This window comes from Typopeltis vanoorti, chromosome 16, assembly GCF_054136105.1.
Source record: "Typopeltis vanoorti isolate ZY-2024b chromosome 16, IOZ_Tvanoo_1.0, whole genome shotgun sequence".
Taxonomy (NCBI): Eukaryota; Metazoa; Arthropoda; class Arachnida; order Uropygi; family Thelyphonidae; genus Typopeltis; species Typopeltis vanoorti.
The window spans coordinates 3712274-3737603 of record NC_143564.1 but is presented as its reverse complement, the minus strand read 5'-3'; the positions used below and the strand labels follow the sequence as shown (position 1 = coordinate 3737603).

At 37.3% G+C, this 25330-nt stretch overlaps 1 protein-coding gene across 7 annotated transcripts in view; it reads right to left on the bottom strand.

Moving 5' to 3' along the window:
* The window catches only part of Ppox (protoporphyrinogen oxidase), a 339913-nt gene extending 323321 nt beyond the window's left edge, over positions 1 to 16592 (bottom strand). For 2 of the 7 annotated variants that reach the window (XM_090405974.1, XM_090405981.1), the window contains exon 1: positions 15993 to 16078. The gene's annotated coding sequence lies outside the window, so the exon portion shown is untranslated. Of the gene's footprint in view, positions 1 to 2308; positions 2588 to 15650; positions 15728 to 15914; positions 16079 to 16295; positions 16318 to 16469 lie in introns of those variants that run through there. The other 5 variants (XM_090405976.1, XM_090405978.1, XM_090405975.1 and 2 more) reach the window with 5 other exon arrangements.
* Positions 16593 to 25330: the final 8738 nt, after the last annotated feature.

Below are 25330 nucleotides of genomic sequence, written 5' to 3'. Positions count from 1 at the left end.
TTTCATGCAGAGTTGTGAATGATTGGAGTGCCTTGCCTGAGAGTGTGGTGTCTGCAGAAAATTTGAGTGTGTTTAAAGCACAGTATGATGAGCTGTGTGTTTGATAAAAGGACCTCCTAGATGAGTCTTTGACTCCATAGGGTCATGGGTAATAATAATAATAAAAAAACTGGTGATATGGAGGAGAATGGCTCAAGGAGAGATACCAGAAGGTGGTGTATGGAGGAACAGATGCCAGGATGAGGCAGGTGACCAGTGGTGTGTCTCTGGGCTCTGTGCTTGGGCCATTGTTGTTTAATTTGTACATAAATGATATAGGAAATGGCTTAAAGGGAGATATTCAGTTGTTTGCTATGCAAAGTTGGGTAGCACAATAAAAAATCAAGCTGATGTTGACAGTTTGCAGGATGATTTAAATAAGTTGGTAAAATGGGCAAAAGGTAATGGATGTCAGTTCAATGTGCAAAAGTGCAAAGTTATGCATTTTGGGATTAAAAGATTACCAGCTGTGTACTACATTGATGGAATGGTACTCCAAGAGATTGATGAGGCTAGGGACTTAGAGGTGTTGGTAGATAGGGAGATGAAGTTCAGGGGACACATTGCTAAGGTGTCCAAGATTGCAATAGGATTACTTGGTTATTGAGGAACACACTAACATCCAGAGACAAAGAGGTTATTATTCCCTCTATAAAGCATTGATACTTCCACATTTGGATTACTGTGCTCAGGTCTGGTCACCTGGATTCCTTGGAGATGAGGAGATTGTGGAAATGGTTCAGAGTTGAGTGACTAAGTTGGTAAGTGGTGTAAAAAATGCTCCCTACATTGATTGAGAGCTTGAGGATTGCAGAGGTTGGTTGATAAGCAGAGAAGAGGAGATATGATAGAAACATTTAAATTACTAAAAGGTTTTTATAAGACTGATGCAGGGGAAAATGTTTCAGCTGTGCGATAGTGATGGAAGAACAAGAGGTCATCCCTGGAAATTAAGAAAAAGTGAGGTTAATAAGGGTGTGAGAACGAGGTTTTTTGCCTGGAGGGTGGTGAATGAGTGGAATCCATGAAGTCTACTGACTCCGTGGAGATACCTGTAGTAATAATAATAATAATTTAATACCGCTTCCTCTATATCAATGTTTCTCAAAGTGTGATACTCGTACCCCTGTTGGTACGTGAAAGGTCTTCAGGGGTACGTGGCAATTTTTGGCTATGAATCATTAACGCATGGAATTATTAATAAGAAAAAAATAATTAATTTATACATATATATTTCTTAATAAATTATGTATATTGAGGGGGGGGATATATATATATATATGTGTGTGTGTGTGTGTATTCAAGATACCAAGTAACCAAGTTTATATAAAATTACTTGGTATCTTGAATACATAATATACCCAAGTTAAAAAACTTTCTACATATATATATATTAAATTATATTATGTATGTATATACATATATTAAATTATGTATTGAATTATATTATGTGTACATATATATATATATATTAAATTATGTATTAAATTATATCATGTATGTATGTATATTAAATTATGTATTAAATTATATCATGTATGTATGTATATTAAATTATGTATTAAATTATATCATGTATGTATGTATATTAAATTATGTATTAAATTATATTATGTATGTATATATATTAAATTATGTATTAAATTATATTATTATTATTGTTATCATTTGACACCTCCAGGGAGTCCAAAGACTCATCGAGGGAGGGCACCTGCTCTACCACTCTATCTCCACCACTCAATCCACCAACTGATTGCAGCTACACCAACACCATCTACCGCCGACCACCACTACTATTTCCACAGACAAGTACAAACATCCATGCCCACGGCGGGATTCGAACCCACAGCCCTTTGGCTGGAGAGCAGATACGCTAACCACTCGGCCAACCAGGCTGGCATTGTGTGTGTGTGTGTGTGTGTGTGTGTGTGTGTGTGTGTGTGTGTGTGTGTGTGTGTGTGTGTGTGTGTGTGTGTGTTAAATTATGTATTGAATTTTTATGTTGTATGTATATATATTAAATCATGTCTTAAATTCTATTATGTATGTATATATATTAAATTATGTATTAAATTATATACATATAATTATATGTATATAATTTTATACATAATTGTATACATAATAAAATTATATATTTATGTATATAATTTATTATATAATATGTATATAATATTATATAACATATATAAAAAATTATATATATATATATATATATATATATATATTAAATTATGTATTGAATTATATTATGTATGAATTCTCCTACCTCAAATTTAGAGTTACTATCACCCCGACATTCATATCAGGGCAATAGTAACTCGCTTCCCTGCAGTAAACAACACACCCTCAGCAGCAGCTACTATACTGCAAATGCACAAAAAACAATTACAGGTAACCTTCATATAACGCAGATGTTAAGTTCCGCAGAAATGCCGCGTTATATAAATCGTGTTATGCGAGCCACAGATCACAGAAAAAGTAGGGTTATGTTCCGAAATCTTTTTTTTTTTAATTATTATTATTACTACCCCAATACCTCATGGAGTCAAAGACTCATCTGGAAATATAAATAATTATATAAACAACAATGACATATCCAACAAAAAAATATTTTTATTTAATTCAGGTAATTCATGTAAGTTAAGAAAACATATAAACTATGAAACAAACACATAGTATAAAAGTATAAAAATTACAAATTGTACTTAAACTTCATTGCACATAATGCATAAATGTTTCAAGCAAAATAAAATAGTGCATATTTTAATCTTTCATAGCACAAGGATTTGAGGATTGGTTAATAAACACTGGTTTTGTCATGTAATCACCTGATGCATTACTTCAAAACAGTAGAGTAATTCTATCTTTGGAAACTTTGAATCCAGGAACTGATCTTTCATTTTTCGAAATATAGGTGCGTTTTTGCATTTTTTTCCAATATAACCCGGATTCATCCACATTGAACACCTGGTCTGCACTATAAATGTTTATATAAGCTTTGAGAGCTTTTTGTTTAATACGATTTCCATCCATAGGAATTTTCATTATAATAGATTTAGTTTAATCCTTTATCCCAGTGAGAGCAAACAAAGTTTGCGCCTGAAAATATCTTCAGGACTAAATATAGTGTTGTACTATCTTATCCAGTAAGTAGTGCAACACCAAGGCAACTCGTGGCAAAGGTGGAGCAAGCTACCAGGCACTTCTAACCCAGTATCTCCCATAATAATGCAAAACACATTTCCTATGTGGATATGTATACTGTTATGCATTAAAGGGATTGGCCATCTACCCAGACTAGTTTCGACCTTTATTGAGGTCTCTTCAGTGGGAGCCAGGCCCAGAGCTGGAGATACCAGGCAGAAGCAGTAGCAAGTCATCTGTGCCTATGGGAGTTGCCAAAAGGTTTATCACCTTTTTTTAAAAATTACTCTGGATTTAGAGAAAGATGTTGAAAATTTATTTATCACTAGGTTAGACTATAATAGATTTAGTTTAATCCTTTATCCCAGTGAGAGCAAACAAAGTTTGCGCCTGAAAATATCTTCAGGACTAAATATAGTGTTGTACTATCTTATCCAGTAAGTAGTGCAACACCAAGGCAACTCGTGGCAAAGGTGGAGCAAGCTACCAGGCAATTGCCTGGTAGCTTGCTCCACCTTTGCCACGAGTTGCCTTGGTGTTGCACTACTTACTGGATAAGATAGTACAACACTATATTTAGTCCTGAAGATATTTTCAGGCGCAAACTTTGTTTGCTCTCACTGGGATAAAGGATTAAACTAAATCTATTATAGTCTAACCTAGTGATAAATAAATTTTCAACAATAAATTTTCAACATAGGAATTTTCTTTTGAGGCGCAATCTTCTATCGAAATCATTAGAGATTTCTCCATTTTTCCATTAGAATATCGCGTAAACAAGCAATGCGCTTTGCACATATCACTGACCCAGCAATAAACACTTTCTCGGATTTTATGTTAATTTTGTTTGATTGTTCGAATTGTTGATTAATTTAAATTCAAAGTCCCTGCAAAAACTGGTTTTTCTCCATTTTTCAACAGATCCAAGATTTAGAATTTTTTTCTTCGAGGGAAATTAATTTTGTTTTCAATGTTGGTTTTTCCCTTTCATTGCAATTTGTGGCCATTACTATAAAAATAATTTTTTACACAAAAAAGCTAGCATTACATAATGTAACTCACCAGAAAATAAAGTGCTCAGCTTGAGATGAACACACTTATGATTTTTAATGTGTTTTCCTGGCAGAAATGAGGACAATTTTCAACAATAAACATTTTATACGGTAAACAATTGAGGTACATGCATGCTAAAGGGTATTTCCCCTAATATAAATTCACTACTTATAATTACATGTGGGATACAGTCAGACACAAATTTAACGAAGATAAAATTTGATTTTTAAGTCGCGCAGTGAAAAACATATGAAAAGATAAAGGGCTACTACAATTTGTAGATCACGTTATATCGAAACTGCATTGTATAAGTACCAAGTTCAACAAGGGTCACTACAATTTTAGACTGCGTTGTATAAGTACCACGATATACGAGGGTTACCTGTACTTATATTATGTCCCTGAATAAGGTACAGAGACATTTGCAGGCTGTGTAATATATTTCTAAACAAATAGTGCAATTAGAAACAACTAGGATAAAAATGGTACTAACTAATGAATCACATGTCCCATCCCACAGAAACTGCTGTATAGACTCAAGCAAAACCATATGTTGCACTGGCAACATATTTTGTTTGACACCACCCTGTTGTGAACGTGTTAAAACTAAGAAATATATAGTGAATGTGTTTCAGATATGGAACTCAGTTGAAGAGAATTAGCATTTCAACTCAATTGTTGGCTTGCTTTTGTCTTTGTGTCACGCGATCTTTTGTTAATACTGCACGTCTTCACAGCTGCTCTATCTCTACTGGCCTTCCAATGCTATCTGTTTTGCACTCTGCTTTCACTTCTCATTAGTCATTTGTGAAGGATTGCTCATTATGTATCTCAAATCTTGTAAATTACTGGTAATTTTTGCTTGAAATAATGGGAAAGAAGATGACACTATTTGGGTAGATAATTTTGATGATGCCCACAAGGAAACCGCTCTCAAGGTCGGAAGTAGTGATGGCGAATAGGAGCTTCTTGGTAAGTCATATCCATTTTCAGTTTTTTTCTGAAAACTTTACTTTCCGAAAATCCCCACACATATCTTAACGATTTTTTGCTTTAATTTTGGGGAAAAAATGTGAGTTATATTCAAGTAAATACAGTAATTTTTTTAGCTTTCAAATTCTTAAGTATGGGTCATTGGTTAAAGACTGAATTTATAAAATGCACAAAAGAGAGCAATATAGCAGATACAAGTAGCTGTAAGCAACAAGAATACGTTGATATTGTATCCTTCTCATTGATGATAAATTATTTAAATGAAGTAAAAATTTTTGTTCTATTAAAAATAAATCATATTTTTTGTTTACATGTACATCTAAGTCCAAATAAAATAGACATTTACAATGAAACATACTTTTTTATTTATTTATTATTATTATTATTTGATGGGCGGGGGAGTCGGCCTGGTTAGCCAAGTGGTTAGCATGTCCGCTCTCCAGCCAAGAGGTTGTCGGTTTGAATCCTGCTGTGGGTATGGATGTTTGTAATTGTCCTAGAAACTGTGTGGAAAGGGAATCTGTGACTCCACCACTTATTCTAACAGAAGACATCATTACCAAAACCATGTGAGGTACGGCAATGACCATACAGCATCTACGGACTTAAAATGCAAAAATTTTATTATTTTTGATAAGAGGGTACTTGGTAATAATGACAATTTAAGAAGGGGTACATGGATAGCTGAAGTTTGAGGAAACATTGCTCTAGATGGCCCTTAACTATATTCCATGCAGTGTTTTATGCCCTGGCACAAATTTAAGCTTCTTCCTAAGCTGGTCATAATCACCTGCCTCGTAGTTCCACATATACCCCCTTCTTGACAGAATATTCATGTTTTATAATCTCCCAAGCCTAGACTGTATGGTCACTTTCAGCACTCAGAGGCAATGTGGTCACTTGGTTATGGATAGCTCTTTTGATCCTATGACCACGTCCAATACTCTCCCACCCCTGGTACCCTCCATCACATGCTACCTTAAGTAATTATCTCTTAGTAGGTGTATAAATTCTATTTCCTTCCTGCTATGTGACCTTTCTGTCTTCCAGTCTATATCTCCATAGTTGAAGTCCCCCGAAATAATCACTCGATCTGTACTCATTGTACTAATTTGGCAATGCATATCTTCCAGATCATCTGTAGTACTACTCCCTGGTCTATAGCAACAATCAACTGTATATTTTGTCTTACTGGTCTTAATCTCACACCAAACTGCTTCAAATGAACACTGCCCTTCCACCTATCTCCTATTCTTTTTGGCTCCAATTCATCCACTATCATCAGCAGTACCCCCCCCCCATCCTATCTTCCCTGAAAATACTAAAGATCTCACATTCTATCCCTGTAACTACATCATCTGCTGTTAGCCAAGTCTCACTAATGCCTATAACTTTTGGCAAGGTTGCACTAACTAATGCCAAAAACTCCTTCCCTCTTGTTCCTGATACTTCTGGCATCAGCATATAAAAACTGCAGAATCCCTTTTGGTCCCCACCTACCTTCACTTTCTGAACTGACTACTGTATTCAATATTTTTGCTTCAGACTAGATTCAATACTTGGTCATTCTTATGCTCACTCACTTTATGCCTGCCTTCACAGAAACTCACTTGCTGCCACATGAATTGCTTAAGTTTCCCTGAATTTGCACTTAAACTAGGTGGACAAAGCTCTCTCCCTCTCTCGACACCTAACACCGAAACCATTTAGATGCATTCCACCAGCATTGTACAGATCTTTCTTTTTGTCAACCACAGATTCAAAAATCCTACATTATTCCTTCTGCACAATCTATGTATAGACTAAGTGGCTAGCAACACCCCTCTCAGTTCACCTCTATTATAGTGTGGTAGGCGGAAGTTTACAATCTTCACCTTCTCGCTCTTCCAACAACTCCTTTACATCTTCCCTCATAGAATACTTATCACCTCTCAAATCATTTGTATCAAAACAAGACAATCATTTCCTTCGACTTACCTTTTTGCATCAGGAATGGCATGGCTAATATCTTAAATTTTTGCACCTATAAAACACGATTTTGTCATCACACTCTCATTAAGTACTCATCTGATAATTGATTTTTCTCATAATTTTCTCCATGTTTGGTTGGTCTTTATTATTCCTTTGAACCACCTTCTTCTTCCTCTTTTCAGCTCTGTTAATCTCTTTGCCCTTCTGCAATTTTTCAATTTCATCCTATGAAGGATAACATTCAAGCACAGTTTCTTTATTAATGACCATTTTGATCTCCACTATTTCCACAGCTGCATGTTTAACATTAATAACATCATTTTCCATCTTACCGTCGGTACTGTCCGATCTTTGGTGCGTATTTGCTGCGTTCTCATCACCTAACAGCTCACTTTTGAAATGTTCAATACACACACACTCTCTCTCTTCAGTTTCCTTACACATATCCTTTACTTTTCATAATGAATACATTTCATATACACACACTGCGCTCAATAAAATACTACAAATTCAAATTGCCCGACAACACAGTCTTTGCGGTCACTGTCTATACACTGATGCCATGCCAACAACATCTTATTGAAACAAAAAAAAAAAAAATTCCATTTACTTACAAACTAACTAGCTCAGTCAATCCCACACCCATTTAAAACAAAAACTACAATGAGTCAACCTAACATTCTCAAATAAAATACAAAAAAGTTACTTATCCTTTAGGAGCAATAATTCCACGATATGCCACCTGGCAGCATCTCATAATAATAGGAAAGGTAATCTTTTACCTTTCCAATAAAACATAAACTATTCTTCACATATAATTCTGTCTTTCCTGTGTGTGAAGCTACCAGGTTTGACAGATACTTTACCAAGTTTGAGGTCAGGGAATCTCTCCCATCTACAATTTCCATCTTCCACTCTCTCCCTATGCCATAATCTCTGTGTACACCCAGGATCTGATCAGTAGAAATGATATACTTCTGTTTCCCAAATGTCTACCATCGTATCTTCATCAGTCAAGAATAATATTCATTCATAAAAGGGAGATGCGTCTGTACCCTCTAACAGGAGCAACAACTGTAATTGGACTACCATCCAATTACAGTTGCTCCTGTTCTCTTAGGTCTCTTTCATAGAGTGTTAGTTAAACATCTCAATCATACATCCAATATGATTTTAGGCAGAGAGTCTTCATCACTGCAGATGGCTGGACCTCCAAAAGGCCATGGTCAGTATCTCTCTTCACACTATACTTCAAGATCTGTCATTTGCAGGCTATCCAGAAGTTTTCCTCATCTACATATGAGATTTACTCTGCAAATTCCCTTACTATCACTCTGGGCTCCAAATCAACATCCACCACCCCAGCACTTAGAGGTGTACACCAAGGAGACCCCTCTCTCTCTCTTTTGTTCTCCTATTTCTTCAATTGTGTCAATGATGAGTTTCTTCGCTCTCTTCCAAGTGACACTTGCTGATGGTATTTGCTTATACTCATAGCCTGTACAAGAGAAAGCTTGAAGAAACTCTTCAAACAAGTAGTCGACTTTCATGTTCGAGGCCTAAACAATGTGACAAAGTCAAGTACGCTTTCTCTTGTCCCCTCAGACAGAGACAAGAAATTGAAGGTTGAGAACTTTGAGTTTTCCCTATGCAGCATGTCTTTGTATTCTTCCAATTCCAGAGGAGTGGAGGTACCTTGGAGTTTTCTCTCTGACAGGCTGTTCCTCTTTCCCATCCACTCTAGGATCTTTTCTCTCTCTCTCTCTCTCTCTCCATAAAGCTCCTCTTAAACCTCAACAGAGGCTTTTCATTCTTTCTTAATTATTTCCTTCTTCCTAGACTCTACCATAGGTTAGTCCTAGGTAAAGTCTCTCTCTCTCTCTCTCTCTCAATACTATTCCAGATGGATGCAGCAGTTCACTCAGCAGTCCATTCGTGGTTGCATCTTCCTTGTGATATGCCACTAGCATTTTTCCATGCCACCATAAACAATAGAGGTCTTGGGATTCCGTTGTTGCAATGGCTGGTGCCTAGATCACATCGATCCAGGTTACAGAAATTTTCTATCTCCACTTCAAAAGTATGTCTCGTGCTGCCTCTAGGACTTCATGTATTAAGGATGATTATCGACATACCTCTGGATGGATGCTTGATGTAAGGCCACCAATTACAACTGCCTCGGCCGAACAAAGGAGATAGGCTTTAATGTTGCAACCTCAGTTGATGGAGCTGAGCTACATTGCAAGAATCTAAGCATGTTCTCTCTCAGCATCAATGAATCAAGGATGGAACTCGCTTCCTTCCTAGTTTTGAATATATAGATTTAATTAGGACAATAATCAATGCTCTGCAACGCTGGTTCATACAGCTCAGGGAAGAAATGATGACAAGAACTGCAGAGCAAGTTGTCAGAGTATAGAAACTTTGGCTCGTGTTGCTCAAAATTGTTATTGCACACGTGGAGTATGTATCAGAAGACTCGATGCAACAGAATTACAGAGAATAGTTAGTATGTGTGGTTTATCAGTGGTCATAAGACTGTGCTTTTTTAAGATCTTGGCCACCTTTTCTGAGATGCCATGAATACAGGAGATGATGATGATGGATTTGCTGTAATCTATGTCTGGAAGGTGGGGGATAGGGGATGCATCATGTTAAAATTCTTTTTATTTGGTGAGAGGTGTAACTATTGACCAAAAAGGTGTTTCTTTATGTGGGTAAGGTCTGTGATGAGTGCAATGAGCAATTATCTGAACAAATTAATGTTGCCCATAGGACTAAAGTTTTTATAGTTCCAAATTGTTGAGGGGGGAGGGAATATGACTGTTGATGGATGTTTATTTTACTGTGTGTGGCTTTACTATAGACTGTGAAGGTCAGAGATTATTATTATTTGTCACTTCCAGGGAGTCCAACAACTCATCAAGGGAGGGCATCCACTGTACAACTCTGCTTCCACCACTCACAATCCACCAACTGACCGCAACTACACCAACGCTATCTACCGCCGACCACCACCACCACTAGTATTTCCACAGACAATCACAAACATCCATGCCAACAGCAGTATTCGAACCCGCAGCCTCTTGACTAGAGAGCGAACACACTAACCACTTGGCCAGCCAGGCTGGCATTTGACCCATTTGTTTGTCTTGTAACTACGGTGTCTAGGAAGGGTAGATTGTTGTTACTTTCTATTTCTGTTGTAAATTGGATCCTTGGATGTTAGCTGTTCAAATGGGATAGGAAAGTGTGTAAGGTGTCCCGGCAACACGGCCAAATTGTGAACACCGTCAACATAGCAAGTTTAACGGGGGAAGAATTTAGAACATTCTTTTCAAATGGCTCCATGAAAAAGCTAACTAAGGTCGGAGAAAGAAGAGAGCCTATGGCTGTAACCAAAGTGTAAACAAACAAACTGATGAGACCTCAATAGAGGTCGATACCAGTCTGGGTAGTGGCTTCTTCCCATAATGCACAGCATTATACATTTCTGTAAGGATATGTGCCTTGCATCATGGGATATAAGGCAATTGATGTGAAGTCATTAGCCTCTATATACAAGTAGCCCAGTCGTGAAGTTACTTCATGTGCAAACTTTGTTTGCTTACACTTGGATAAAGGATGAAACAGAATATAATTTCTTAGTATCTTTAACTTATATTATTTGTCCGTACTCTGATGTTGTCAGATCTTACCTTTTGGTCTTCTAAGGCACTTCTAATTTTATTAGTCAACCTAGATCTTGGTCTTCCTCGGGGTTTTTCCCCTGCCATCCAATCAAAAAACACTTCTTTTGCTAATTTTTTCTCTCCCATTCTGTTTAGGTGACCTTGCTACCTTAATATAGCTCTGCTCACACATTCTTGAATGCTAACAATGTCAGGTTCCTTCTTAATTTCCTCATTTTTAATATAATTCTGCCTTTGATGCCATCTATTCACTTTCCTAATTTTTCTCATCACTCTCATATCTGTAGTCTAGTCTTCAATCGACTGCTTTATTTCTAACACAACTCTCAGAGATCCACAAATTAAAATTGGTTTGAACACTGCCTTATATACTGCTAGTTGAATGTTTGGGCTAATTTCTCTCTTATTCCATATCAAAATTCTTCAACTGCTACCCACTATACCAGTTTTGCTGATCCCATTGTCCATTTTCATTTTTCATTTGCCATTGTCACTAAAAATTGAACCTAAATAGGCAAAACTGCAATTGCAAAACATAAAAATAAATAACAAAACAGAAAGAACACAAAACCACTAAACTGCTGCAAAGGCAACAAACGCTTAAAGCAAAAAAAAAAGAAGTATATGACATCACAAATGCACCAACTAAAAGATTTAAAAATCTGTCAAGCCTAAGTGGAAGAGAACATAAGTGTGACAAATGCTTTATATCAGACACTATATTTCTGGAAAATTTTTACCATAATCATTTTCATCATTTTTATTTTATTCATTCATTCTTTCTTGGAAGTTTCATTATGTCACCACATCATTTATTCCTTTCTGGTTTTAAAATTTGATATGCATTTTTAATCTTTGCTTTTAATTTTAATTTTAGTTTGGTTTTAATTACCTTGTCATTTATTCTTTTATGGTTATTCGGTTTTTTGACTCTATAATTATCAACAATGTATTATCTAAGTTATGTTTCAGGTAAACTTTCAAATTAACAAAACAAAAACATGCAGTACACCAGGTCTATCCCAAGGTATGTGTCAGAACATGCATTATTTATGTCATAATACTTTTATTCATTTAAAATCACAGGATAAAGCCAGTGTGTTCAAAACACATTGGTGCTCCTTAAGAAAATAATTGATTAACTTTATATCATCCTCTAACGCATAGTTTTCAAACTGTTTTTTCCCTTTAAAGAAAAGGAGCCCTCTCTTTGGGAATGCAAAGCGATGAGTAATATTATTGTTTATTTTTTGAGTACAACTCCTACATGTACTTGATATCCCAGGCACTTATTTCAATATAATATGTTTTACTGAAATCATTATTATTAAAATGCTTGCAACACTTGTCATTAATATACTAAGTTAGAAATTTGAAAGTTATAATTTTTAAAATAAATATCTGTGTACTATTTTACTCTTAATTTGGTTATAGTTGTGTACTATCAAAAGCAAAGGTTGGTTGATTGGTAGAGCCTCTGCTACTAATGGCTCACGCAAAAAAGTTAAGCAAGTTTGAGAGTGGTTAGTAGTTGGAAGGGGTTCAATCAGTGGATGCTGTTGGCACAGGGCTGGTTTTATCATTAGGTGAACCGAGGCAATCGCCAAGGGGCGCTAAGACTTCGGGGTGCCACATTTTGCTACATAGTTCGGGGAAAAATTATACCCTTCGAAAAAAAGTAGTAAAACCTTCATTAATAATAAAAAACTGAAATAAGTCAAGCCATCCTGGTGCTCGCTGATGATCCTACATTATTTTTGCATTTCTCTATTTCTTCCACTCCCCTGTATACAAATGTATTGGTTTTGATTAATAAATTTTTTAATGATATTATTTTTATAAATATCCACATGGGTAGGTGTATGTGTGCTTGTGTCAGTATGACAAAATATATAGCGAGAGAGAGACCATAGGGCCACCTAAATTTTCTTTCCCTAGGGGCATCAGATACTCTTGGACCGGCCCTGTGTCGGCACACTCTCCCTCGATGAGTCTTTGGACACCCTGGAAGTGTCCAAATAATAATAATAATAATCTTAGTTTTACTAGAATAAAATACATACTAAGAAACTATAGGTTAATACTATTTCATGAAAAGTGTAGGCATGGCATATCAATTTTTTTTTTTTTTTTACAAAACAAGGGGAGTTTCTTCTTAAAAAAATTGGCCTAACCATATATCATGAGCGGTTCATATAGACTGCCTAGTTTGTCAAGTGGATACTTCTCCTCCCAAATAACCTGAATGTCTGAATCCCACTACTATGGGCATGAGATTTGTCAACGTCTTGAGGGAGGAGAAAATTTTATAACTAAGAGACCACCACCTAACTCATGGAGACCTTCTTGGACCACTGCTGTTTAATTTGTTCATTAACGATATAGGGAAGGATCTAAGAGGAACAGTTCATTTGTTCGCTGATGATGTCAGGTAGAGCAATAGTGAATGCAGAAGATGTCAAAATCTTGCAGGAAGATTTGGATAGATTAGAGTTCTGGGCTAAGGAGACTGGATGTCAATTTAATGTGACAAAATGTAAGATTATGCATTTTGAGGTTAAAAGATTAGCAGCAGTATACCACACTGGTGGAACTGTACTCCAGGAGATTGATGTGGCCAGGGACTTGGGAGTGTTGGTGGATAGGGAGATGAAGTTTAGGAGGCAATAGTGGCTAAATCAACTCATCAACTCACTTGGTTGTTGAAAAATACTTTGACAAGCAGAGACAAGCAAGTTATTGTACCTCTGTACCGAGCCTTGATAAGAGCTCATCTCTACTACTGTGCCCAGATTTGGTCACCTAGGTTTCTTCTTGATGGGGAGGAGGAGGTAGAGAGGATCCAGAGGTGAGTGACCAAGATGATACCAGGTCTATGGAATGAACCTTATGAGAACAGGTTGAAAATTTGTGGGTTGTATAAATTGGTTGATAGATGGAAGAGAGGGATATGATTGAGACATTCAAATTGCTAAAGGGTTTCTATAGGATTAATTCAGAGGATATTTTTGAGATCAGGATTGGTGGTGAGAGAACTAGGGGACACCTATGGAAGCTGGGCAAGAGTGTAGTTAGCAAGGGTGTTAGAGCTGGGTTCTTTACTTTTAGAGTGGTAAATGAGTGGAATAAGCTACCAGAGTCTGTTGTGGGTAGTTATGACGATGAATGAGTTCAAGGCAAGGAATGATAGATACTGTGAGAATGGCATACAGTTGTGTGGACATGATGTTTAGCGCCTCCCTTGATGAGTCTAAGGACTCCCTGGAGTCGCCCATAATAATATTATTATTATTATTATTATTATTATTCCGGGAAACTCCAAGGAGTCGACAGACTCATCGAGGGAGGCCCTAACATCATGTCTGGAACAACTATTCAGCATTCACACAGTATCTATCATATCTTGCCTTGAACTCATTCACGGTCGTAGCACCCACAAAAGACTCTGGAAGCTTATTCCACTCATTCACCACTCTCCAAGTAAAAAACCTAGCTCTAACACCCTTGTCAACCACGCTCTTGCCCAGCTTCCATGCATGGCCCCTAGTCCTCCCACCACCAGTCATATTTTCAAAAATATCTTCTGGATCAATCTTATAAAAACCCTTCAGTAATTTGAATATCTCAATCATATCACCCCTCCTTCGCCTATCGTCCAATTTCTGCAACCCACAAATCCTCAACCTATTCTCATAAGCTACATTCCACACTGCTATCATCTTGGTCACTCGTCTCTGGACCCTCTCCACTTCCTCCCCTTCACAAAGAAACCCTGGTGCCCATAACTGGGCACAGAAGTCCAGATGGGGTCTTATCAAGGCTCGATACAGAGGAACTTGTTTGTCTCTGCATGTTAAAGTATTTTTCATAAGCCAAGTGATTTGGTGAGCTGTTTTAGTCACTTTTGCAATGTGCCCCCTAAACATCAACTCCCTATCCACCAGCACTCCCAAATCCCTGGCTTCATCAATCTCCTGGAGTACGGTTCCACCAATGCGATATACTGCTGCTGTTCTTTTCACCCCAAAGTGCATAACCTTACACTTTGCCACATTAAACTGACATCCATTTTTCCTAACCCAGTCCTCCAAACTATCCAAATCATCCTGTAAAATTTTGACATCCTGTGCACTCACAATTGCTCTACCCAACTTTGGATCATCAGCAAACAAGTGAACACTTCCTCTCAAATCCTTTCCAATATCACTGATGAACAAATTGAAAAATAATAATAATACTGCCTCTTCAAAAGAATGACTGAAATGTAGTGGCTGCAGCTTCTCACAATGAGTCCTGACACTCCTAAGAATAATAAATTTAAAGATTTTTTTAAACTTAATCTTGAAATGAAAAATAACAAAATTTTAAGTATCATTTTCGTTGTATCCATAGCTAATTATCTACCATTACAATCACGCATACCGTAAATGTGATTTTTTGGTTAAACGATACAACAATACTAAAGTGTTATTTTCAGCCAATAAATAGGGGTTTGGTTTTTACTTCCTTTTTTCCCAGCCATAAAAATGACTGAAATGAAGTGTAATAAATTTCTTTTCGTTATTTTTAAGCTCCGTTATTTTTATATGGTGCTACATTAGTATATGGTGCGTGTACCTCATGCGCTACAGCCATAACTTTACCACCTACACATATTATTCATTAGAAATGCTATCTCCAAGTTATTACAGTCCCCAACCTGATTTACAATGCCTTAAATGAGGACTGTCAACAGATAGAGTGTTAGTAGCTTACCTTGAGTTTGATTACTATTGGATAAATAATAATGATAATAATAGTAATAAATAGGTATCTGGAATGCAGAAGAGGAAATGGATAAACGGAGTGATTTGTGGAATGATGAGGAAAAGAATAAAATAATGATCACACAATAAGCGAAACGATGGGGAGGATTCACCAACGATGTGAAAAACACATGTCGAAAATTATTTTAGCCACCAGTGTTATTATATGCCGATGTTTAACCTATCTAACTCGAAACATTGGGGAATTACTTACTCTACCATTCCCACTCACTCATAAAATGAGTAAGGAAATAAGCGTATTACACATATCCAGTATTAAAAGATATTTTACCAATTATCTTTTTTTACGATGATTGGTAATACATCACTGCTTTCTTAAGACAGCGACGCCCATAACCAGGGTGACCACGCAGCAAACAAATTTTGTACCAACAGAAAAAAGGTACTAAATCTGAAAAAAAAAGTACTAGATTTTTATGCAACATTTTATGTAAATAATGTAATATTAAATTTTAGTTATTTAATATGCTATTTTATATACAGGAGTTACAATTCACAAGAAAAACACTGTTAGTATTTATTCATTATTTTTAATAGATTTTGCAAATTAACTAACTCCTCAGACGGTACCCACCGGCCATATGTGCAATGTGTGCGACGCACACATGCGCCAGGATAGTAAAGGCGCCAAAGAGGAGGAAATACTTCGAAAAAACGTTTTTTTTTTTTTTAAAGTGATTTTGGTATGACTTGACGAGAAATGTCTCGTTTGGAAAATTTCAAAATTGCATGACACACAATCCCTTACCTGTGGAATGTCACATCTCAACTAACTGGAAAAACGGATAATCCTTAGTTTTTGAATTAATTCATTTTTTAGAAGGGACTCTTTCCTTTTCACTGGTCTTTTTTTTTTTTTAACATTGAAGTCTATCGGAGACCACTGTGCACGTCGTGATGCGTTAGCAGGCGACTCGTCCTCGTTCGCAAGCGGAAGTAACGTCACAGGCATTATTAGTGCGTCCGCTGTGGCCTGCCATAGGTTACCATGTTAGAGAACCAGCCGTCGGAAGGGAAGGAGTCCGATTTTCGAAATGGATTAATTCTCAAACCTGAATCGAGCGGTAATTTTAGTAAGTTGTACTATTCCCACTAAAAGGTATGAAATTGCATGTCATGCTAATTTTGGAATTTCGAAATGAGACATTACTTTTCAAGCTCCGTCCTGTCTTCAGAAATAGTAAAATCTGTAGCTGATGAATGTTTCAATTTTTCTTTTGTCAAAAGGAGTCCATTCATCAAGGGAGTTTGTAGTTAATTTCTTATTTTATTTTTATTTATTGTCACTGTTGAAAATATTCTTTCAGTTGCTGCTGATGAATGAGGGAAGCACAGTACAACTTTAACTAATGTTGTTAAATTAGGAAACAAGTTTTCTCCTACCGCATTTTTCATTTCAAAAACTTTATTCCAAAAAACCATGAATTCTTGACCGTTTTCAAATTCTTTTACAGTTTTCAATAGTTGCCATTCTCGTCGTGAATCTTTATGTGGACTTTTTCAATCGTAGGTGAGTTAGCCGATCTCATACGGAGGTAGCAGGTTTTTTTCTCCCAGAAACCCGGGTTTTTCATCCCGCATACAGATAAATCGGCCCTTCAGAACACACGCAATTTACAGATAAAAAATACTAGTTGTGGTGGTGGTGAGCGGTAGATTTGCGTTGATGGAGATGATTGGTAGTAGAGGTTCGGTGTAGTAGTGGAGATAGTTGTACAGTGGTGTCTTCCGCCAAGAGTCTTCGGACTCCTTTGAAGTGTCACGAATAATAATAATAATAACTATTTTCTTCAATAACATTAGAAAAATTTACAGCAAATGGCATTATACCATAAAAACAGTCTGATTTGCACATTTCAGGATTCAGCATCGCTAAACTTTTTAATACAGGATCTTTGAAATTTATTCGTTTGAAAACTTGGCTACAGAACTCAACATAGAAGGACAAACATTTCACCTTGAAGTGTCTTATGTCTCTTTCTGGAACTTTACTCTTATCTAAACTCATTAGAAGGGCTTCCACTCTTGCCCCTAGATATATATTTTCTATGTCTAAAAACTGACCATTGTCAGCTGGATTTATCTTTTCAATTGGTGTATTTGTAACATATTGATATTTGATGATCATTTTCATTTTATCTCCTACTGATGAAATTATAAGACGAAGACGATATTCAGTGCCTTGGTAATCTAAATTGAGATTTACTACTGTTGGTAGAATGACTGCTAAGAAGAGAAAATATGCCTTAATTAAGGGATTTTGTAGTGCAGTTAAAACTGATTTGGCTTGCTCAATTCCATCTTCTACTGCTCTCCAGATAAAGTATGAAACCAAAGCATTCAGTGTTTGAATCTGAATTTGAATCATAACTAGCATCACTTTCTCTTTTATCTGAATTACCTGTGTCAAAAGTGGTTTCTTGTAAGTGGGAAGGACAGGCATTGAGATCTTCACTCTCAATGCCTCGTTCATGTACTTTCCTATTTTATTTTTTGCTATTCTTTACACAACATCATGCATTGAAACCAACGAGTTTTACCCAACCTCAGCAAATTATGTGGTTTTAAGTTTGATAGTTCCTGAATTTGTTTAAATTCTGTTAAACTTTTCGGTTTCTTTTGTATGAAATGTTAAATATCTGCACATAGTTCTTTTAATGAATTTGGTAGTTTCTTAGATGCTTCAACTGCACAAAAATTAAAGCTGTGACATATGCATCTGGCGACATATAAATGTTCATTTAATGATTTAAGGCAAGCCTGAATGCCAGAATCCCATAACTAAAGGCATTATCAGCAGCAAAACCTAATATAAAGCCTGATTTGCAAGAGGCACCTTCAGCTTGTTTAGTAATTCTATCAGAGCTTCAAACAAAGCTGAACTTGTTTCGTCACTAACATCAATGTTATTTAAAAACGAATGCTCTGCTGATTTTGTGGAATCATCATAGTAACAAACCACAACTGCTAGAGATTTATTTGCTGTAATCACAATGTATTTTCTTAGCAATTTCACTATCAGGAGCAATTGTTTTCAATAGAGTTGGAAGAGTATCGATAAGCCTCGAAGGCAGATTGCGTTCTGCAACATATGCACATAATCTTAATTCTGCTTCTTTAATTTGTTTTTCCGACTGGTATTTGAAACTGGATTTAAACAATGACATTATATCTGCTGTAATTCTTTTAGATTCTACATTCTGCTTGTGTTTTAGAGTGTTTGCATGACGAATCATTAGACGTTTGCTACCATTAATGCTTTTATCACATAATTTACAATAAGCAGTTTGTCCTTTACTTTTACCTGAACTGATCCATAATTTAAGAATGGGATCCTCCAACCAGTCTTCTTTGAATTTTTCCTTATATGATTTTTTGATCTTTTTAGAAGAACCTTGTAAATCTGAATTTGAATCATAACTAGCACCACTTTCTCTTTTATCTGAATTACCTGTGTCAGAAGTGGTTTCTTGTGAGTGGGAAAGGACAGGCATTGAGATCTTCACTTTCAATGCCTCGTTCATGTACTTTCCTAACTGATGCACTGCACTTTTAAGCAGTGCAATTACTGTAGCTTTTTTCCCTGAGATTTGGAATTAAATTTAAATTTAGAAACTTTTTCTTGCCACTTGTCCATGTTTAAAAGAGAAAATCTCAATAATTATATTTTTGATGAAGAACTGAACACGTTTTTTTAATAAAATTAATAAAAATACTGGACTTCAAAACCCTCTGTATTGAACAGACACCCACGAGTACTTCAAATCAAACTGCAACTGCGAGCAATGAATTGAAATTTGTACAACATCGATTGTATCTCATTGGTGAAGTTTGAAATTTTTACGAATAACGTTTCTGGCGAGTTGGGTGAAGCAAAAATGCTTTTCATATTCCCCTTTGTCTGCAAAGGAAGAACTTTGAATGGAGTGTTTATGAGCTATAAGCTCGTCCAGTGAGGGGAAATGAAATTAGCTGTGTTCAGCTGGACGTAAGATTGACTTGAGCCTTTTATATTTGTAGCTTTCCGCTTCATTATATTCCGAAGCTTCCTTGATCAACGGGTTTGAGTGGTTGCTTGCCTTGGTAAAGAACTTCTCAGCTAGATCTAGGAGAAGCAATAAGGAATGTTGACTTCTCTATGGGTCTGGGAGTTTCTAATAAACCAAGGGGCATCTAGAATCATCCTCAGACACTTGTTCTGTAATCTCTGTAGTTTTTGAATATTTGTATTTATGGTGTGGCTCCTTGCTGGGGATGCATAATTGATGACCGGTCATATAACCATCTTGTAAATTATTAACTTTGTTTGTGTATCCAGGTTTCATTTTCTGTTGATCACAGGGTAGAGCTGCACAATTACTTTGGATGTCTTCGAGGCAGTGTGTCTTATATGATTGCTGAATTGGAGTTTTTTTATCAAGTTTCACTCCAAGATATTTGACTTCAGTCCGCCATGGAATCTTAACTCCCAAAAGATGAATGTCCTCCATACTATGGATTTTCTTTCTAGAAAACTTTATGGCTGAGATCTTTTGAGAATTTACTTGGATCCTTCAGTCTGCTAGCCATTTTTCTAGTATATGTATACTGCTTTCAATTCTTCTAGTTGCCAATTTGGGCTCAGAGATCTTGCCATTAATGCGGTATCATCTACATATAATGCAGTGAATGTTGTTCTCGGGTTCAGACGGATGTCTACTGCATAGATATAGAACAGGAGATGGGGCCAGAAGAGAGCTCTGAGGTATGCTGCCAAGACGTCTGGACGAAACCGTTTCGCCGACCCTGACCTACATATATCTGTCTTTCACGTATGAGTGGATTATTTTTGTTATCATGATTTGCAAGTTAAATTTTATAAGTTTGTAAAGAAGGCCTTGATGCCATACTTTGTCAATCGCCTTCTCAGCATCGATGAAGATGGCAGCTGTATGGGTTTCCAATTATAGTCTTTTGTGATGATCTCCACTAGCTGGTGTACTTGTTGAACTGTGCTATGAGCCTTGCAGAAACCAAACTACTGGTTGGGTAAAATTTCTAACTTGTTGGACACCTGACCAATATAATCCGGAAGAACCTTGGCTAAATTGTCCCGTGGTATGAATGTGCGTGGGGGAGAGAATTGATATGATGAACCTAGATTAAGCACAATGGGACTGTGGCCAGAAGATAAATCATTAACTGTTTCCAATTTGTATTGGTATCTTATATTTTTAAAAATAACGATATCTAGCACATCCGAGATCCAGATGGGCTGAAGTGGGTGAGATCGGTAGGTCCGGCCACAACAGCAGAGTTGAGCATTGCGTAGTTGAATAGCGTGTAGCCTTTGGTGTTAATTGAAGAGCTGTACCAAGCTGTTTGTTTTGAATTGATGTCTCCTGCTATTATTATGGAGTCATTTGATCTGAGTATGGAGTCCAGATCTGTTGTTAGCAGAGGAATGCTGGGAGGATTATAAGCAGCATAGATCTTGAGACTGCCAGCGTTGCTGGTATGCACCTCAACGCCGGCCAATTCAAGGTTTACGGTTTGGGGGTTGGGTATTGTGTTATGATTTAGGTAGCTCTTGATACATATGGCTGTGCTTCCACCTCTTGTGCCAAGTCTATCATTTCTGTACGTAATGTAGCCAAGGATTCTAGGGTTATTAGCTGGTCTTAGTTTTGTTTCATCAATCAAGATGATATCAGCACTGAGACGAGTCGCAAATTCTTGAAGTTCCAGGACCTTGTTTATCAATCCATTTGCATTCCATCTACTATCATGAGTGACTTTGGTTTGAGTTTCTTACTCATGACAGATGGCTGTTATAATGGTTTGAGTGCCTTGCAGGAATCTCTTTCTGGAAGATGGTGAAGGGCTTGATTTGCTGAATTCCTCAGCATGGTGGCAAGCGAAGCAGTTAAAGCTGATGTTAGGTTGGAGCTTGCATGCTCGAGAGATGTAGGAATCTTAGTTCGTGCAGTCTCGGCATATGTTATTGTCATGGTTGTGGATCGATTTCCTTCCTGTATGGTTGAAGGTGAGGTGTTTCGAACTGAGGGGCGATCTACTAGGTTGCTTATGGCGTCATTGCGAGGAGGAGTAAGATTGACTCTTGCTGACCCTCATTTTTTTTGGATTGAAAAGGCATCCCTTGTAGTAGGCGAGGTGAGGTCCTCTGCTGTTAGTACAGCAGACAGGAGTAGATCGTAACTTCCTGCCGGTGTCGATCCCACGCCGCACTTCGAGCACCTGTAGTCTGCCTTACATAATTTTTGGGCGTGCCCTAACCTTTGGCACCTATGACACTGTCCTATTGATGCTTTCTTCCTGAGCGGCTCAGTTTATATTTTGAGTCAGCATACAACTGTCAGTTCACAGATTTGCTTTTGTGTATTGCTGATTTCTACCAGCACAAAAGGCATTGGTCTTTTTTCTGACATGAGCATCCTGCTCACTTTAACTGGGGACAGGCCTTGACTGGAGAGGTCGGTGATCACATCTTTAGGGGTTATACCTTCTGCAACCCCACGAAGAACCACTTTCAGTTTCTTTTCGCAGGGTAAAGCGAAGGTGTGGTATGGGAGATTTGCATTGTCCATAAATCTAGTTATTTGTCTATAGTCCGTGACTGTGGCAGGTTGAATTTTAACTCCTTCATCGGTGTTTTTCGTCCATGAGAATGTGATGTTATGTTTTCTGAGGACTGATGAGAGGGGAATCCATTTTTCTTTATCCCTTAAGATGACTGGTGGTACCTTTTCTTTAGGTGCACTGACTGATTCCATCTCTGTTATTTTGGATTCATCTGTGTTGGTAGAGATTTTTCTCTTCTTTTTGACTGTTTAGAATGCTGTATGTGTTTCCAAGGTCTGACAGATGCTGTCTTGGGATTCAGCATCTTCTAAATTTGGGGAGTGTACAAAGTATGATTGAGTGTGTGTAATGAATTCGTCACTTATGTCATCTATTTTGTCTTCTATGACTGCTGAGGGGGGGGGGGGTGGATGTATCAAAAAGCTTAACTTCTCCCAGCCAGTTGTCACTCAGCAGCTTTCCCAGTCTGAGGAATTCCTTCTATTCCTCCTCAATTATGGCCTCATTCAGAGGTTTTGCCGTGATAGTAATAAGTGAAAAATGTGTAAAGAAAGAGATAGAAAAAGAATAAAGATTACTCAGGTTTCCCGAGCAAATTACAGATAATCCTGTGGACTTTTAAGAGTCCACTGGCAAATCCCGTAGACACACACAGGTGTCTACCAGCAAAACAATATAGTTTAAAATGCCCTAAAAACAGGGAAAAGGAGTGTCAAGAACACACTTGGCTACATTGCAGAAACCTACCTCCATCAAGTACCATTCATCCACCACTGGTCCTCGTTGCAGGTGGGGCCTACGCGGCCATCAGACCTCGTTCATTTTTCATGCAGAGGGGAGCCAGTAGGTTTCAGACTGTGTTAGCGTCAGTGCAATATGAGCTTCCCGAAAAACCGTGTATAAAATCTAATCAGGCTTAATCTTAAAATAACACGTCTGATCTCTTCACAATCTTACCAATCCAATTCAATTCATTGTCAATCTGAAACGTTTGAAATTGTTTAAACATCTGACAGTTTAAATATCCTTACATGCAGAACGCAGAACGTTACTGTCTATAAAGGTGAAACAAAATGCTTTTATGATCCCTACTATCTGATAAGGCTACTGTGTAGGGGAACGTTTATGAGCTAAGTGTTCTGCCCAAGTGAGTGCGAGTTACAGATCCTCGTTAGGAATTAGGATAGCCTATATTTGGAGAAATTTGATTCATCGTAATTTGCTGCTTGTTGTACTAGTTCATTTGGATGTGAAGACGATGTTGAGTTGTGTTGCTAAAGATTGCAGGAAAGAGTAGATATAAGGGATATTTGTGTCCCGATGAAGTTGAACATTTCTGATATACCATGACGCATTTAAAAGCATGTGTAGGCATTTGTTTTGTACTCTCTGCAGTTTGAGGATATTTGTGCTTGTAAAGTAATAATGGGAAATCATCAACTGATAGAGGAGCAATTTGATTTTGGTATCCAGCTTACTATTCCTATTGAGAAGAGAGTAAAGCAGTGCTATGACTTTTGATGCTTTTGTACATAAGGCTTTTGTATGTGGACTAAAGGTTAGTTTTCTGTCTAGCAGTACACCGAGATATTTAGCTTCTGCTCTCCAGGAGATCCTGATATTAAATAGGAAGATGTCTTCTTTAGGAGATATTGAGTTTTAAGTGAAAAGCATGGCAATGCTCTTCTGAAGGTATGCTTGCAATCTCCAATTGGAGAACCAGTGCTCCAGTTTCAGCAGGTTTTCTTGCAGTTTCTTGGTGACAAGATGCGGTTTAATAGATCTGGCAAGTATAGCTGTGTCGTCAGCATAGAGGACAATGATAGATGACACTGGTTTGTGCGGTATGTCCGCCATGTAAATTGTGTTTTAACCTTATTAAATAAAATCTCCGGAGGAGATATAAATGTAGAAAGTATTTTTACCTTGGGTATAAATATGTTAAAGATACCAAGCAATTTTTAATAAGGTTAAAACACCTTATGGTAACTTGTTTTGGCGAAATACTTACAAGCTCGGTATTACTAAATCTTGGTATTTCTAGCCTGGCTCCCCACTGATGAGACCTCAATAAAGGTCGAAACCGGTCTGGGTAGTGGCCCCTTGCCTTTAATACAAAACATCATACATCCCCTTCTTGGAGATGTGTTTTGGCATTAAGGGTAAATATTAAGATTAGTGATCGGAGCTTGTTCCACCTTTGCCACGAGTTGCCCTGGTCCTGCACTACCTGTGGGATCAGTTAGACTTGCATCAATTGCAGGCGCAAACTTGACTTTTAGTCTGTTTGCTTACTTGGGAAATGGAGTAAAACCAGTTTTAAAATTGCTTGGTATCTTTAACATATTTATCCCCAAGGTAAAAATACTTTCTACATATATATATATATATATATATATATATATATATATATACAGGGTGTTCGGGATAAATTTGACAGTTTCGTAAGGAAAAAGAAAATCTTCTTTGTATCTATTAAATTTAATGAATTGACAGAAAAACATTACAGGCAGAGTTAATTACAATACTATCAACAAGATTTACTCAAAATAACCACCATTAGCATCGATCACAGCTTCAATTCTGCTTCGGAACCTCGAACAAGCTGATGCTACAGTCTCCCTGGGAAGGGCCGCAAAAACTGTTTTAATTTTATCCATTAACTGGGCTTTTGTATTACTGGAAGTGCGATTGGTGTCTTTTTCAACTGCGCCCCATACAAAATAATCCATGGGGTTAAGGTCTGGGGAGTTTGGAGGCCAAACATTTGGACTGGTGAAGTCGTAGAAATTTTCAGACAACCATTTTTGACTTTTCCCAGAGGTGTGGCAAGGGGCCGAATCCTGCTGCCATACATACGGCCTACCATTGGCTACCCTTGTTATCCAGGGCTTGACTACAGTTAGCAACTCCACGAACAAAGCCCGAATTCCAATGCCAGGGTTCTTCAACACCTGTTCCTGCAGATTTGCGAGGAATTCTGCTGTACGAACGCAATCAGATCGTCTGCTAGGGATCTTTCTTCTT